Source organism: Halichoerus grypus, chromosome 5, assembly GCF_964656455.1.
Source record: "Halichoerus grypus chromosome 5, mHalGry1.hap1.1, whole genome shotgun sequence".
Taxonomy (NCBI): Eukaryota; Metazoa; Chordata; class Mammalia; order Carnivora; family Phocidae; genus Halichoerus; species Halichoerus grypus.
In genome coordinates this window covers 8,161,341-8,179,774 of record NC_135716.1, presented here as the reverse complement: position 1 = coordinate 8,179,774, position 18,434 = coordinate 8,161,341, and the positions used below count along the sequence as shown (strand labels likewise).

General features: G+C 43.6%; 1 protein-coding gene across 4 annotated transcripts in view; it reads right to left on the bottom strand.

The window, feature by feature from the left end:
• Nucleotides 1-1,585: 1,585 nt before the first annotated feature.
• Nucleotides 1,586-18,434, bottom strand: part of LOC144381814 (uncharacterized) — a 153,597-nt gene continuing 136,748 nt past the window's right edge. For all 4 annotated transcript variants that reach the window (XR_013447669.1, XR_013447671.1, XR_013447670.1 and 1 more), the window contains one exon: nucleotides 1,586-1,852. The gene's annotated coding sequence lies outside the window, so the exon portion shown is untranslated. The remainder of the gene's footprint in view (nucleotides 1,853-18,434) is intronic.

The following is an 18,434-nucleotide window of genomic DNA, read 5'->3' as shown; positions in this document are numbered from 1 at the left end:
GAACGGCCCTTCCGTGATCATTGAGAGATGGGAAGGAATAGTAGAATTGTTTCTTGAAGATGTTGGCTCTTCAGGCAGGCAGCTTCTGATTGGAAACCGGGATCAAACCATACGGTGCCTCCAAATTCATTACGGCTGCATTTTTAAAAAGATACCTTAGAGGGGTGCCTGGGTGGCTCAGTCGTTAAGCGTCTGCCTTCGGCTCAGGTCATGATCCCAGGGTCCTGGGATTGAGCCCCGCATCGGGCTCCCTGCTTGGCAGGAAGCCTGCTTCTCCCTCTCCCACTCCCCCTGCTGTGTTCTCTCTCTCTCACTGTGTCTCTGTCAAATAAATAAATAAAATCTTAAAAAAAAAAAAAAGATACCTTAGAGTTGACTGCTCTGGGAGTATCAGCGGCTGATCACTCCTTCTTCGTGTAATGCTTTTTTTCTCTGGGCTTCCAGAACACTGCATCTTCTTGCTTGTTCTTCAGGCTAGGCTCTCCTTCACCTCTAACTGTTGGAGGGTCCCGAGGCTTAGTGCTTCTATCTGCACCCGGTCTTCACTATCCATGGGTGGTCCCGTTCAGTCTCACGGTTTTCAATGCCAGGTGGCTTAGCTTAGGTTCCTCTTAAACCAACTTCATTCTCATGACCTCCCCCCAGAAGAGGAGAAACACCATAGCTCTGAGGTGATGTGAAAGGTGTTCTGCATGCCCCAAATTCTCTCTTGCTCACTCTCCCCAGCTGGTTCCCAAATCACAGTTGTCCAACATGCATATGTTCCTGTTGGCGTTCCTTCTCATCAGAGCAAAAGGGTCTATCTCCCCATACCCCAACCCACCTACACTTTTAAGTTTCAATTTTATGAATTTTTTTGACTAGATAACATTTGCAGATGGCACACAAATTTAAAAGGTGCAAAGGGGCGCACAGTGAGAATTCTCCTCACCCAGTCCCAGTCATCCGTGTTTTCCTCCTCAGAAACATGAACTTCGGTCTCAGCCAATATGGCAAGTGGAAAATGATAGCTGACTAAATAAATCTCACTATTTAAAGAATGAATGAATGAATGAATAAAATGTCAAGGTGTTTACATAAATCTTTTAAAAATATCTTTCCTTCTCCATTCCCCCACAAGGAGATCCTACAGGAATTCCACTACCACAATTAGACTCAGTCAGGACACTGTGACCCATGAGATGTCCCTGTAACATCCAGGCTCCTTAGAAGACAGTTTCGAAACCACTCCCATGGAAAAAGGAGTGCACGAATGTGACAGTGTGGTAGAAGCATTTCAGGGAAGACTTGGAGAAGGGGTAGGGCCTGGACTAAGTGAGGATGAACGGAAGAAAAGGCACATTTTTTCAAATGTGTCAAGGGACTTAGCACTTAACCGACATTTCAAGGCAGGAGGGAGAGGAGAAGGAGACACGTAAACAGTGTGTGTTGCCGGCGGGAGAAAGAGGAGAGGGGAGCCACAGACTGTCTCAGATTCCTTTGCCATCAGATCAGCAGCAGCAGAGTGCCTATCATTCACGAAACAAATACAATTCTAAATAGTTTATTAACCTTCTCTAGGGTAATGATCACAAGAGTAGGTAGGTGTTGTTCTGAGCATTTATTCACATGGGGTAACGGAGTCCAGGGAGGCATGACAAGGGAGGAGGGTTGCCCATGTTCACAACCAATAGCTGGCAAGTCAGCAGAGGGCTTGAAACAAGACAGGAATGCAATACATGAAAGCCCCCCATAGGGACAGGCTCGTCTCACTCTGTGGGTTGCCTTCTAGTATTGTTTGCCTTCTATTTTCTTCCCTTTGTTCTTCCTTCCCTCCAAAAAGGACTGTGATGGGCGTGCTTTGAAGGAGACCCTGGAAAGAAGGGAAAAAGTTGCTTGGATCTGCCTGGGAAGATAACTCAGGTTTGCCGACTTAATATTGGCTCCTGGGACATCCAGGGAAGTGTACGCACTCTGGGAATTTGAAGAGTAGAGACCCATCCACTCACCCATGACGCAAATGTCAGTGGAGTACCCACCACGTCAGGCGCACACACACAATGGATAATTCTCATGCTAGCCTCCTCCTGGTTCTCCCCTTCACACACAGTGTGAGACAACTGGGGAGGGAGGTATTGAGGACTTACTTTATTCTAGAATGACTCAGAGCCTCACCTGCAGGTGGATGCACCTCATTGCCTGGCTGTCCACAAGCATGCCTACCTGTTGCACAAACCGAATCCCCCACATTTTTCCAGGGTGATGATACAGGACCCCACGGGTGGTCTTAGCAGCTTATTTAACACACGGCTTTGTGCAGGCTTGGGGGGGGAGGCAGGTGGATATGCGTGGAACTTCCTCCCTGAGATGTCCCTGTCCAGATCTGTGATTGGGTATTTTTTTTTAAAGATTTATTTGATGGAGAGAGACACAGCAAGAGAGGGAACACAAGCAGGAGGAGTGGGGGAGGGAGAAGCAGGCTTCCCACCGAGCAGGGAGCCCGATGCGGGGCTCGATCCCAGGACCCCAGGATCATGACCTGAGCTGAAGGCAGACGTTTAACGACTGAGCTACCCAGGCACCCCTGTGATTGGGTATTAAAATGAGGGGTAAATATATCATTCCAGGCTCAAAAATGGGAGATGTTATTTTCTACTGGACGGCTTAAAGAAGGAAGTTTCCACGGAGAAGGGGGTATATGTGCTGGAGTAAATTAGTAAGTAAACAAAGAAGCCAATGAACTAACCAACACTTGGTGTGAGGAGAAAGGCACCCAGGTGTTGAGCCTGTTATAAGCATGAGATGAGAAGGAGCAGGCATTATCTAAAAAGGCAAAGAAAGTCTGGAGGCACCAAAGTCCTTCTTGGCCCCTATTCCCGCTTTGCCCAGGAAAAGCCCAGATCCTATGGAAATGTGAACGCTTGCAGAACTCAGCCAAACCAGCTTCAGGGACTGAGGTGTTCCCTGGAGCACCATCTTCTGTTGCTGATGTATTTGCTTTTACAATTGCAACTTACAAGAGGCTTGTGGGCCCCTCCCTCTCTGATGCAGAGATTCTTCGGTCTTGAAGGGGGTGTACACTGAGCTGCGACATTGCTTTGGGTTGTTTGTGGAAGGTTAAACCATGTAGTCACCCTGAAGCCCGAAATTCACAGCTAAGCTTTGCCACCTTGCTGTCTGAAACAAACAGCTCATTCTTCAGTGGGAAGACAAGAGTAAGATCCTTCCAGGACTTGACTGACTCCTGGTTCCAGCTGGCTTCCTTTTTCTCAAGGCTCACCACCTACCCACCTGTATTTTCAGGTCCACCCTGATTCCCCCACCAATCGCAATGCTAGAGACAGAATTGAGTACTCCATACACACACACACCCCTTTGTGGCCATCAAGCCTAGTCCTATCACCTGGACCAAAGTCATGCCATCTTGGTCTCTGTTCCTATATGGGAAATCATGCCAACTAGCCCTCGCCACTGGGTACCCGGAATTCCTTCCCTGGGATCCAGAGTCCTATCCTTGAACTAGATCCCTACTTGTTGCTAGACCACCTGGATACAAGCCTCACTTGTTTCCTGAAGGTACAGCTATCATGGTCGCAGCCATTCACTAGGCAGGCTCTCAAGAGGCGCCGAGCTGAACATTGCACAAAGTCAGCTGATGTTTATTCCCCAGAACTGCCCCTGTGAGACAGGCACGATAATCACCCCCATCCAGCTTAGACACAAAAGCAAATACGAAATCGAGAAGGGAATAATTGTGGCCTTTTAGTTTCATTACACTTCAACTTTTAAGTGGGAGGAAATTTAATTTTGAGATTTTAATCTTCCATACAAAAGTAATAATGGTGAGAAGTTTGTGTTGCTCAAATAGGTTGTATGTGATGTTGCTGGGCTTGCATAATTTGGAATATTTTGCCATCATTGGGCTCACTCCACACCTATGGGTCATTTACAATATTCAACGTGCTGAGCATATTTTGAGATAGAAAATAGAATAAGGAATAGATTCTTTGTGCAAGGTGCATTGTGACCTTTGGGTTAATTCAGGCAACATTCTGTTCCGGGACATTTGGTCAAACATAATTCTGAGTGTTTCTGTGAGGGTGTTTTTATTTAAGTCAGTAGACTGAGTCCTCCCTAATGTGGGTTGGTCTTATCCAATTAGTTGAAGTCCTGAACAGAACAAAAGTCCGACCCAAACAAGAGGGAAAGCTTCTAATGGCCTTTGAACTGGGACATCAGTTCTTTCTAATGGCCTTTGAACTGGGACATCAGTTCTTTCTGGTTCTACAGCAGCCTCTGGCCTTTGGACTTGAACTGGGACATAGGTTCCATAGATTTTGGACTTCTCACCCTCCATAATGCTATGAGCCGATTCCTCATATATCCTTGTAATTTATGTATATATGTATATTTTTATATATTTATAATATATAAATAAACTCATGTTTATTACACACTCATATATATACATGGTTCTCTTTCTATGCAGAATCCTAATACAATGTTGAATGAAAAACTTTGATATTTTTATTTATATGCACTTTTTTTTAAAGATTTTATTTATTTATTTATTTGAAAGAGCGAGAGAGAGGGGGAGAGAGAGCACAGAGGAGAGGGAGAAGCAGACTCTCTGCTGAGCAGGGAGCCCGAAATGGGGCTCAATCCCAGGAGCCTGAGATCATGACCTGAGCTGAAGGCAGCCTCTTAACCAACTGAGCCACCTAGGTGCCCCTATATGCACTTCATAATCCCAATTTATCCCCACATGCATGATCTCCTTCCCTTGATATTCTGCAAGAGCCCTCCTGATGTGGTGATGAGGTGTGAGGAGTAGGAAAGCATTCTAGGGGTGCCTGGGTGGCTCAGTTAGTTAAGCGTCTGCCTTAGGCTCACGCCATGATCTCAGGGTCCTGGGATTGAGTCCCACATTGGGCTCCCTGCTCAGTGGGCAGCCTGTTTCTCCCTCTGCCCCTACCCCCCGCTCGTGCCCTCTCTCTCTCAGATAAATAAATAAAATCTTAAAAAAAAAAAAAAAAAAAAGGAAGCATCTATAGATCTAAGATTGGGTCCCAGTCCTTTAGTGAGCCTGTGTCCTTAGGCTGTGACCTTCACCATGTTTCTCAGTTTTGTTGTATTTTGATTCCCCCTCTTAGGAGGCACAGAAAGTTTAGAGGGTGCTGGAGTTGGTGCTTCCATTCCTCCAGATCAGTTAGGGTCTATCAAACTCCCCAGCAGGTCAGGCTCTGCTTCACTAGTTTCCCTTGAGGCAGGCCTTGTTAAGAAGAACAAATGCCCTGTTGTATTTCAACATGGTTACTTATCCCTTTCCCCTGCCTGAAGCTTCAGGGGGTTTTCCTCCAATATTCACTATGAGACCCTGACAGGGCTCCTGGAGGTAAAATTCCCAAAAGTGGGAGAGCCTTCCCTAAGACCAGGGCTGCCCTGGGGATTTTACGGCTCAGACTTGTCCACACCGAGCCTCTAAAACTTCCTCAATCACAGATTAAGTTTCCTACCCCGCCTAATACCAGTATGGGGTTCTGTGAAGTTTCTGCTGTGGACATTCTACTCCAGTAAGCTGTAACTCTAGGTAGCCACCTGGCCGTCTTTTCAACTTGGGGGCCGACAGTCTGCCCTATGACCTCAGGTCTCTGATGGATCTAAGAGCTGATTTTCAATTTGCTCATCTTTCTTTGTGTGACCATGAGAGACAACTTCCAAGCTGCTCCCATACCTAACTGGAAACCAGAAGTCTGCATTTGTTTATTATTTAAATAACTCTGCCAGCTAAAGGAGGCTGGTCACATTATGCCCTCTTTATAGATTTAAAAACTGAGATCCAGAGAGAATACTTTGCTCGCCAGTCATAATGCTGATAACTGTTGTCCAAGCTACCATGGAAGTTCAAGTGTCTGATCAGAAGTTCAGGGCTTTTTGTGCTGAAACAAGCTGAAATGTCACTCACCCGCTAGTGGAGTGACACCGTATCCATCATCTAAATTTGCTCCATCTCAGATTTTGCAGCTGTGAAATGTTTAAACCATTAAACACACTTTGTAATTTTATATTATGTCTAAACAATGTTTATATTCCACCCAGGTCTTCTGGGGAAAGGGATGGCTTGCTATCATGCAGCTAAGTAGTGTTTTCCTCCAAATATGTGGCTTTAATAATGTGATGAGGCAATTTATAAATGGAAGTCCCTGTGTCTTGTGGACATGGAGAGGAAGGAGTGGGGGGCAGTAAGGTGGGAGCAGGTGCAGAGCCCATTAACCCAGCTCAGCCCACCTCTTAAATGGCCATGACGTATGGTACTGCCTGGCAGCCCTGGCTTTCTCTCTTTCTTTTTAATCATTAACCTTGCAAGCAAAAGTCTTCTTATTTTAATCTTCAAGGTTGCAGCAAGTCTTCCCATCTGTAACTGCTTGGTTCCCAGATGGAAGCCAACAGAAGTTCTCTCTGCTGTCAGCCCAGACACATGATGCCTTTGACAGATCTTTTGCTAAAAACAGAACTTGCTGTTTCCAAGGAGCAATGGAAGGGACACTGGAAGCAGAATGCCAATTCCAGAGGGTGTGAAGACCACACACAGATGATCTCAGCATGTGGGTGCCAGCTGTGGGGACGCTGGGGACAGGCTGAGCTGAGAGCTCTGGAGACAACTAGTGGAAGAAGGAATAGACCTGAGTTTGAAGTGAGGGTATTTGTTTGGGTTCAAATTCTGATTCTGCTGTCTGAGAGCTGGATGGACTCTGGGCAACTTGCCCTTGAACTTCACCCCCTCATCCATAAAGTAGGGTTAGCAAGTCACAGGTCTTTCCCAATATTTGAAAAAGTGCAGTATCTATAAATGTCTCCTTCCTATCTCCTTCTTCCATCCTCCCCATCCTTTCCTTCCCTCCTTCCTTCCTATCTTCTTCTTTGTTAGACTATTTCCTTCTTCACAGGGATCTTATGGGGAAAAGCAAGATTAGAACAGACCAAGTAAGGTCTTAGTGAGTTATCTCCCTCAATTAGATGTAGAGTTTGGGATCGAAGGTGAGGTGGGAGATTCAGCAGTGTTTGGGGTAGTTCACTGTGACCATCTCCCCATCAGGAAAGCTGGGTCAGCTTGTTTAGTTTGGGGCAAGTCTGAACAGTAGGCTCAGATTCTACATCCATGGAAAGGGACTAATGTCCCTGACTTACTCCACATAATTCCTAAGAATCATGACAATTAATGAACATAATATTTTGGTTTGTTTTGTGTTTTGTTTTGTTTGAGAAAGTAAAACATACCGTGCAAACATTATGCTTTGTTACTAAAATCTACTGGCAACAAGTCTTTGGCCTAGAGTCAAGGAATGTCAGCACAGGGAAGCCATTGAATTAGAGAAGCCCCTTCCTTTACAGAAGCAGAAACTGAGGCTTGAAAATTCAGATTCAAATGACTGTTAACTGGATTGTCACTCAGCATTTCCACATTCCTCATCTTTCCTATAAAAGAATGATCCACAGGTGCCTGGGTGGCTCAATTGGTTAAGCATCTGACTCTTGATCTCAGCTCAGGTCTTGATTGCAGGATCCTGAGTTCAAGACCTGGACTGGGCTCCACGCTGGGTGTGAAGCCTACTTAAAAAGAAGAAGAGAAAGAAGGAGAAGAAGGAGAAGAAGAAGGAGAAGAAGGAGAAGAAGAAGAAGAAGAAGGAGAAGAAGGAGGAGGAGAAGGGGAAGGAGAAAGAGAAGGAGAAGGAGGAGGAGAAGAAAGAAGAAGAAAGAAGAAAGAAGAAGAAGAAGAATCCAATATAAAAAAAAAAAAATCAAGTGCCTGAATTTTCTAGAAATCCAAGTACTAACTTGTCTGAAAACTTAGAATCGTGATTTTTTTCCAAGACTTTTCTGGCTTCGTGTGTTTTTTGTTACTGTCAGAAATGATGCCTTAAAGTGTATGAATAAATGCATTTTTCCCATTTTATCTATAAGTATTTTAGAATGTATTTCAACAATGACTGAATTTTTAAAAATTTAACACTACTATCATCATACCTAAAACCTAGCAGCATTCCTTAATATCATCAAATACAGTCACTTCCAACTGTATGCACATATATAATTATGTACATATACACATAAATATGGACATATATATGCACTTGTATATATAGATATAAATATATGTGCATGTATATAGATAATATGTAAGCAATTTACATGTTTAATCAGTATACAAATAGTGTCCTATATATCTCAATTGATTAATATATCTCTTAAGGGCTTACACGTTTATCCTCCATCCCTCACCTCTACCCTGGAAAGTTACTGTTGAACAAACAGATCATTTAACCTCTAGAAATTCTTACAGTCTAGATTTTGATGGCTCCATCACCATGATGTCCATTAACTTTTTCCTCTGTCCTCTGTGTTTTCTGTAAATTATAGTTGGATCTGAAAGCTTGATTGGGTTCAGATCTAATGGTTTTGGCAAGAATGCTTCACAGGTGTTGTTGTGTTCCACTGTAAGTGGACACAATGTCTGATGGCCTGTTTTATGATATTAGCAGGCACCAATGTTCAGTGCCTAGATCCATTACCATTTGAAACATGGTGATCCTCTATTTTATCATTGTTCTTCACATACTAACTGAAACAACCTCATACAGAGAAACTTCCCTTCATCAACTATTTGGTAATTCATTGATACAGTCAGAGAGAAAAGGCAGAATAAATGCTTGATTCTCTTCCTTGCACATTTCTCAAACGAGTCGATTCACTGGCACCTACCAACAGGTCACCTGGTAAGGTTTTTGTTTTGTGTCACTGTAAACTCAAGGACTTAAACATACTGGATGTCTTGTTCCCCTGATGTTCTCTACTGTTGCTCAAATTCCCTTTGGTCAGTGGGAACCACTGCAAGTTGGGTCCTCTGTCCTTTAGATATTACTCTAATAATTGGATGACTTCCTTGTCTGCTCATTTGAAATATACTTCAGGCTGATCTTGAACATTTCCAAGAAGCTCTGCTTCCTTTTAACAAGAAATCATATTTGGAAACCACAATCTGGGCACTAGGAATGCTCATTGACCCTGGACAGGTGACTATTTCCATGCCTTTACAGAGGACTGGGCTAGGGAATATTTTTTTAAAAATGCATTGTAAATACGGACTGATGGTTTTAGTTTAAATTCCGAGCTTCAGATTTTTACTTAAATCCTTTAATTTATATTAGTACTTCTTTTCTTACATGCTGAGAATCCAGATTTTTTTTTTAATTTTATTTTATTATGTTAGTCACCATACAATACATCATTCGTTTTTGATGTAGTGATCCACGATCCATTGTTTTTGTATACCACCCAGTGTTCCATGCAGTACGTGCCCTCCTTAATACCCATCACCCGGCTAACCCATCCCCCCACCCCCTCCCCTCTAACACCCTGTTTGTTTCTCAGAGTCCACAGTCTCTCATGGTTCATCTCTCCCTCCGATTCCCCCCCGTCTTCATTTTTCCCTTCCTTCTCCTAATGTTCTCCATTCTATCCATTATGTTCCACAAATAAGTGAAACCATATGATAATTGACTTTCTCTGCTTGACTTATTTCACTTAGCATAATCTCCTCCAGTCCCATCCGTGCTGATGTAAAAGTTGGGTATTCATCCTTTCTGATGGCTCAGTAATATTCCATTGTATATATGGACCACATGTTCTTTATCCATTCATCTGTTGAAGGGCATCTTGGCTCTTTCCACAGTTTGGCTATTGCGGACATTGCTGCTATGAACATTGGGGTGCATATGGCCCTTCTTTTCACTACATCTGTGTCTTTGGGGTAAATACCCAGGAGTACAATGGCTGGGTCATAGGGTAGCTCTATTTTTAAATTTTTGAGGCACCTCCACACTGTTTTCCAAAGTGGTCATACCAGTTTGCATTCCCACCAAAAGTGTAAGAGGGTTCCCCTTTCTCCACAATCTCTCCAAAATTTGTTGTTTCTTGCCTTGTCAATTTTTGCCATTCTAACTGGTGTAAGGTGGTATCTCAATGTGGTTTTGATTTGAATTTCCCTCATGGCTAATGATGATGAACATTTTTTCATGTGTCTGTTAGCCATTTGTATGTCTTCTTTGGAGAAGTGTCTGTTCATGTCTTCTGCCCATTTTTTGACTTGATTATTTGTTTTTTGGGTGTTGAGTTTGAGAAGTTCTTTATAGATCTTGGATACCAAGCCTTTATCAGAAAAGATAGTATTGGTATATCACTTATTGACTCATTTGCTTTATCACACGGTATGCAAATAATAGTCTTAGAGCAATAACAACCACACACCATCAGCATTTGTGATTCCTTACCCTGGGTATCAGGCTATAGCAGTTCATTACATAGGCACACTGATATATATATACACATATGTACACGTACATATATATGGACTTATGCATATATACCACATACATAAGTATGCACACATATATGTACGTATGCATAAATGCATGTATATAGGTATGAAGAAAGAGATTTTATATTGGTAGGCCTATGAAAGAGTTTTATAGCAAAACTATTTTCAGGGGCACCTGGGTGGCTTAGTCATTTAGCGTCTGCCTTCAGCTCAGGTCATGATCCCAGGGTCCTGGGATCAAGCCCCGCATCGGGCTCCCTGCTCCGCGGGAAGCCTGCTTCTCCCTCTCCCACTCCCCCTGCTTGTGTTCCCTCTCTTGCTGTGTCTCTCTCTGCCAAATAAATAAATAAATCTTAAAAAAAAAAAAAACTATTTTCAGAAACAAAAGTCTTTCTAAAAAATTTAAACATCAAATGTCCATGTGTTTTAAGAGAAATACTTACAGTCTCTTCATATTATCTAAGTATTAAAAATAAGAAGAATTTTGGGGCGCCTGGGTGGCTCAGTCAGTTAAGCAGCCAACTCGTGATTTCACCTCAGATCATGATCTCAGGATCATAGAATGGAGCCCCATGGTTGCGCTCTGCGCTTGGCACGGAGTCTGCTTGAAATTCTCTCCCTCTCCTTCTGCCCCTCCCCCCACTTGTGCTCTCTTTCCTAAATAAATAAATATTTTTTTTAAAAGAGGAATTTCTCTTAGTACATATGCACATTCTTTAATCAGATGCATTTGTGACTTTAATACAGTATCACTGGTATTTTCTGAAGAACATGTTTTTAAGTCTTATTAGTTTATTCATAAAGTTGCCCAAAATCTTTTTCAGAGATATAGTGTATGGAAAATAAATTCGTGGTTACAAGTCCCAAAAACTGACTCTTTTCTGGAGACCATTTTCATTTTAACTGAGAAACCTCTCTCACTATATACAGGCAAAGAGATACCCCAGCAAGCTCAGAGTAAATTCTGCTGAATGAAAAATACTTCCATTCCATTTTTATACTGAAATATATAAAAATGTTGGCATAATATTGTTACCAGTATAGCCAGTCTTCCCCCAAGCAGAATGCTTTTCAACAATGTATATATTCTTATAAGACAAACTCTGTCAAATAAGTTATTTCTATTTTGATTCTCTGAATATTTTGCTAAATTTAGAACTACAAAATTAAAGACTTTTTTCTATCTTATTCTATTTAATACAGGATATTAATTTATCCAATTAAAAATAGGAGTTACATCAAAAGATTTTTTTTCTCTCCCAATGAACAATTCTAACATTTCAAAGTTAAATACGCTCCACCCTTTGAGCTCCACTGAGCTTTCAGTCCTCCCCTTGCTTTTGTAAGGATGCATTTTAACACGTTCCTATTTGCAAGCTTTGTTTTCAGTCACTGCAGTTTGCTTGGAAGCTTCGAACACTGAAGGTTTTCAGTATTTGGAATTAAGATTTCCAAGGTATTTTTTAACACACGATACCACGATGCAGAGGATTTGCATATAATAAAAGTTCTAAAGTACACCAAGACTCGGGTTTGTTTAGAAAGCGGTTCATCAGAGCTTCAAAGGTTTTTAAAGTGGATCAATGTGAAGCAGCAATGAAGGAAAGCAAATATATTAGATGTTGATAATTCTACTCACTTATTTGAATATCATTTTTAATTATGTAACACTGCAACCAATCCCAAGTATATTTTGGCTTCATAGTTGTTGTTGTTGTTTTTTAATGTAATAACATTATATGTACCACAGAACTGTGTTTCACTAAAATGCCATAATATCACCACAAAAAAAGAAAAGTTTTAGCTCCAGTGTTGAATTTTCACTGAATTTAAAATAGCATCCATAATAATATTAGGTGTTCCATCTTTGAAGAAATGAGCTTCCAAAGCTTTGCTTTGTTTTATGTTTGGATGAAGAACTGAATTACAGAAATTAATTGCCTTTCTTCATAATATCATTTCGGAGTTTACACAGTTCTTTTGGTAGAGGCAGAAACTTAGCAGTTATTTTTCCCTTTTCTCACATTCACAAGAAAATATAGGATCAAATGAGTAAAATTAAATTAGAAAAATCATTTGATCTAAATGAAAGGTCATGCTTTCCAGAGTAATTGTACCTTCTGCAGCTACGTGGGGGGGAGTCACCATCTCTGAAGGTAATCACCACGTTCTGAAATAGATGATGGAGCTTTTTCAGCATATCTGTTAAAGTCCGGATGTTGTATGGTCAATTATTTTATTCTCAGCCCTCTGGTAGGTGGTAAATGTTGACAAAGGATGTGTTTATTATCGAGTCTCTTAGGAAAAGGTAAGATTAAATTTTCCTTGAATATCAGTTTTGGGGATTATTGCTGGAATCAAAAGTTTATTCTAAAACAAATAACCAAGTTTCACCAAACATAAAGCAATAAAATAACTGTAGCCGTATACCCTACAATAAATGGCAGAACCAGTGCAGTGAAGGCATTCAGATCGCTGTTCGTATTCTCTATGAAGGACTGTAGCCTCTACGTCATGCAGATATTTCTTGTATTCTAGCTTCCCCACGCTTTCTGCACCATGACAGCACTGGGCATTGCACTGGTCACGGCACCTGGCCCAGCTGGCTACTGCATTAAGTGGTCGGAAGGTACACAGGTTCAAAGATTTGTTCCCACTACCCCCCATGACCAGAGGAACCCCTTGAGTCAGACCTCAGTTGATTGTTTTTGCTAAGTTCCTTCTGGAAAGGGTCAAGAAGGGCGGATTACAGCTGACTGGCTTTCAGATTTAACCACATGAAGAGAGAACTCCATTCACTGCAAAGATGGGATCGTGGTAGAAACTAGGAGTACAAAATGGAACTCTACAGGGGTGCCTGGGTGGGTGGCAGTCGGTTGAACGTCCAACTCTTGATTTCAGGTCATGATCTTGGGATCTTGGGTTCAAGCCCCGCGTTGGTCTCCACACTCAGTGGGGAGTCCATTGGAGATTCTCTCTCTCCCTCTGCTACCCCCCACCCCCCGCTCACACGCTCACATGCACTCTCTCTCCCAAAACAAAACAATAAAAACAAAGCCAAAAAAACAAAATGGAACCCTACAAAACCCACCCTGATGATTTCATTGGAATTATTGTTAATAACAGTTCTTAAAAATCAAAAACCCAGGATACATGATGAACCAGAAGGCATGCTGGGACAATGGGCATAATCTAAGAAAGACCTAGGAAGTTAATGATTAGTATTCCTTCAGGCTCCATGCCTAAGTCAATATGTGTGAGTAGGTACGTGGATACATTTTTACACTCTGTGTTTTAGTCCCTGAGAATTCACAGACGATCTTGTGCTGGCTTTGAGGCACTATGTATGAAAGAACATGGGATCAGGAAAAAATACAATCCTATGGCTAGTTTCAACCAATTGCAACTGTGTGGCTTGGGATAACTCTCTTAATCTCTCTGAGTTTCAGTGTTCTTACTTGTACAACGGGGCTCATGACATGTGTAAAATATGAGTGAAAAAAGTATGTTTCAAAGAGCGTTTGAACCACAGAGAACAGGTGATGAGCCAGGAAAGATCTTGCTCTCCAGATCAACCTGCATCTCCCAACACCACCCCAGTGCATTACCTATCCTCTGGTAACAGGACACCCACGTGTCTCCAAACACTACCCACGCTTGCACACATCTACGATAAAACACCTGCTCTTCTCCTAGGGGAGGATGCCATTCTCCCTTATTGTTCACTAGAGGGAAGGAAGCATTTCCTTCCTGCTCCTTCAGGGTAGAAAGAGTGAGTCTCAGCCCAACTTTTCCCAGAACATGGCCATCTCCTTGGCCAACAATCGAGACATTGGCCAGGCTATGCTCACTAGGAGGTGTCATCACTAAGGTCCTGCATCCTCATGATCAGCAGATGGTGGCAGGCCCTGGTCTCTCAGGACAGGCCTGCTCTTCTTTGTCTCCCTCTTCCAGATTCCATGTGGTTAGATGAGTAACTTGGACCCAAGTTCATCTGAATACCATCAGTCTCTCTCCACAAATAACCTGAGTGTGCAGGTGCCTAGAATTGCATATGGTGGTGGGGTGGGATAGGTGATGAGGGAGAGCGAAATGCAAAGCCCCATTGTTGCTTTGAGCCTTAGTTGCATACTCCCAGTCCAGCCTTTGAGAGAGATCTCTGTATTGGGTGTTGCACACTGTGTGACTCTTAGTAAAAGGGTTCCGACTCCTATTCTTGTTCCTTGTACATACCTCTCTCGGAAATGCAAAGGAGGCCATGGGATGCTTGACAGGAAGGATTCAGTCTCCCCTGGCCCCATGTCTCTATCATCCTCTACTGCAACCTTTACCTGTCGTGCAGCCTTCCACCCTCCCCTCAGAGGCTAACTCCAAGAAACTTCCTTCATGTCCCTGTGCAGATTTCCGTGCCCCCAACTAGATTCTCATGGCCTTTTGCTCACATCTCTAATGCAGCCTACATTTTATTCCCCGATACTGCGCTGATTTGCGTATACAGCTGTGTCCTCTTCCATACTTTAAATTCCCCAAGGAATTTCTATTCTCTGTGCATCCTCCTGAGCTCCTAGAACTATGTCTAGGAAATAGCAGGTCCGCAATAAATGCGTTGAAGGAACATTACTTTAACATAACTCGAATGCTACCTGCATTTATTCCCCAAAGGGGAATACATATCTGCCATTGCCGTACTTCATACCTTGAGAGAAAGCTCAAAGGAGAGGCTCAGGGAAAGCATATCAGGATTCTTGATCTAACTTGAAAAAGCCTGCAGCCACTGTAACATTCCTTTTCCATCTTCCCTGAGAATGTTCGTACCGTCTGTGGACTTTACTCAGGCTTTTAAAGGTTATACGCTTCTCCCAACACCACTTTACTTTCCCAAAGTTTCACTACATCACTGCAGATTGGTGGGGAGGAAGTTCTGCCACCAAACACCCCTGCCTACTAAACAGCCTTCAGAACCTTACAGCTGGAGCTCCCACTGAGCTGAGCAGCTGTAGGTTCATGTGCTAACCTGGGCTTGCCTGGGACCCGTGGCCCACTGAGAGCATGGGTTAGGGAGGGGGGCTCTGCTTCCCATGGCTGCTTGAGATGCCTCAGCCTATTGTGAAGGAGTAGTCAACCATGCTGATGAGTGTCGGTCCTGTTCTGAGTTCACAGGTAGTAAAGCACCCTCCGAAGTAGGAGCTATTCCTACCCACATGCCATGATAGGGAAACTGAGGCAATGATCCTTCACAGGGCTTGCCCAAGGTCACAGAGCAGGAAGTGGCAGAGCTGGGCTCCCACTAGCATGCCTTCCTTTTCTCAACTGGGAAAACATGGACTCTAGGGTCACATAAAAGTGGTTCCACGTGTGTGACCTCAGTAAATCACCAAACTCTCAGAATGTCATGCACTACGGCACATAAGAAATGTGACCTTAATTTTTTTTTTAATCTCATGAATTTTTTCTAAAGATTTTATTTATTTATTTAAAAGGGGGAGAGTGAGTGAGAGAAAGCATGAACAGGGGCAGGAGGAGAAGCAGACTCCCCTGCTGAGCAGGGAGTCTGACATGGGGCTCGATCCCAGGACCCTGGGATCATGACCTAAGCCGAAGACAGTCGCTTAACCTACTGAGCCACCCAGGCGTCCCATCTCTTGAATTTTTTAATGGAAGCCTAATTTGCGGTCAATGAAATACTCCAATCTTAAGCATATAGTTTGATAGGTTTTGATCAATACAGACCCTCGTGTAATGCACACCCCTCTCAAGATGCAGAGGACATCTATCACCCCCAGAAAGTTCTTTGAACCGCTTCTGGGTCAATCCCCACCCCCTCTCCAAGAAATCATTATTTTGTTTTCTTTTACCATAGCTTAATTCTTTAATTTGTTCTCTTTTGCCTAACTATTTCAAACTCTCATTCTAGGTAGTATCAGAAACTTTGTCTCAGACAATTTAGGGATTTTCCCAGTCTATTTCCCTGGATTTTATGTACATTGAGAGGTGAAGCTTGTGCCCCATTTCCCCACATTTTGTGAGATGGTGGGACATGTTCTCATGGTCACCTGACCACACCAGTCTCTACTGGGAGGTCCCCAGGCACTGGCCCACGTAGGACACTCCTCTCTTCCCTTACCTCCAGCATCAAGACTTCTTTAGCCAGCTACACCTGGGCCCTCCCAGCTACGCCTGGGCCCCCCTGAGGGCAAAGGAACCCCACAGCCCGCAGCTGTAGGTCACCTCAACCCCTGCCTCTCGACAGCAAGAAGGGTTATTTCTGCCACCCCTCTTCTTGCCTGAGCCATGAAGGCAGGGGTACAGACCCCCGAGTCACCTGTTCTCAGGGAGCCTGGTGCTACTTCTCTCTCACGCTGTTCATGTCCTCCCTAAGTCCTGGGTCTCGGGATCAGACACTTCAGGTAACCCAGTGCCCTTTTTCTACCCCCCCCAAACCATCCCTTCCTGGAGGCTGCCAAGGGGCGAGACCTCCTCGCAGCAAGGGTCTTGCGCTATCTGGGTGTTGTCTATTGGTGGGGACCAGCATGGTTATCAGTGACACCTGGAAGGACAATCTGAAACACTGGACCGACAGGAAGTTTGGAAAGGCCTGAGTCGCAAAGATGGGGAGTGAGTGGACAGCAGTAGTGAAGTCTGGGGAATGGCTCGGATCACTGCTAGCAGCTGGGAGTCAAAAATCAGGGAAAATAGGACAATGTACAAGTTAAGCAGGTGGGGGCAGCTGTGTCGAATTCCCTGGACAGAGTTGCACCAGGATCCTTTCAAAGGCTTTAGCAGCTAATGTACTCCAGGTCTTAGTTCCCAGGACAGGGAAGAGGCTACAGGGGAAGGCCCCCGGGCGGGGGAAGCTGGGTGTGAGCTCGACAGAAGTAGCCCGGTGTCATAAAGAAGCTGGCTCCAGAGCCACACCAATGAAGAATTGTGACCTTAGGCAACTTACTTCACCTATGTCCTCCTCCATTTCCTAAACACTAAAATGGGCCCATGTTGGGTAGACAGGGGAAAGTCCTTTCTCTTCACCTCAGGTTTTTAGGAGGAAGGGACGACCCTAAAGATTCCTGGCTCCCGCTCCCTCCTCCTTCCTTCCATGCCGTCAGAGGGAGAGTGAGTTACCCAGGGGTGGGGGGTGGGGGAGGGGAGTGAAGAACATCTGTTGCTATAAAGATTTTGTTCCAGTGGCGCTAACCTATCAGAAGTCCCAAGTACCACAGGTCCCATCCCTTTTTGATCCCTATCTCACCAGGATAAGTGAAAGGACATCATCATCCATGCATCTCCCCTGCAAGCCCCATATGCCCACCGAGTGGGCTTCTCCAAGGACTAACTGGGAGGCAAGAACATGAAGAAGCCCAATGTTGTCGCCCCCTAAGCCTTGTTCTCCAATGCAACATCCATCAGGATTTTAGCGGACCCTCACTGCTTTGCATTACTGATGGGTCCCCTCAAGCTCCACCAATCATGGTGCCTCCCTTGGACAATCCTGGTGGCAATTACTGCGAGAATATAAAATGTAAAGTGTCTGGAACAGATTACATGCTCAATAAATGTTTGCCGCTGCAATTGTGCATGGATATTTCACTTTTTAAAATCACATAAGCTCTCATTCTCTAAACTTTCCTTGTCTGTAAAATGTCATTAATTATTTTGCAGATTAGGTAAAAAAAAAAAAAATAGAGATGTTGGCACTCAGTAATCATTACCTCCCATATCCCAGTTGAAAAGTATTATTCTTATAAATGCCTTTCGAGCATATAAATGCATCCACAGACAATACAAGAATGTTTTACAAATACTTGGCTACAGGACGGGTCTCCCAAATTGTATGTGACATGTGTCCCCGTCTGAGATAATTGATATGTTGCATAGCTCTCTCTCAAGGCCCTTGCTGAATGTTCTCTATTCGATAAAGACTTTAGTAGATCATCACCACAGGTCCCGAAGAACCATGTCCTCTCCTATCTTACCCTGTGTATAAATGATCTTTATTTGCATAAAGGTGCAGTGGGATTTGAAGACAGAAAATCTGAACTCCGTCAACTGGACCAGCCAATTACAGACTTCCTGCTCTCTGCCT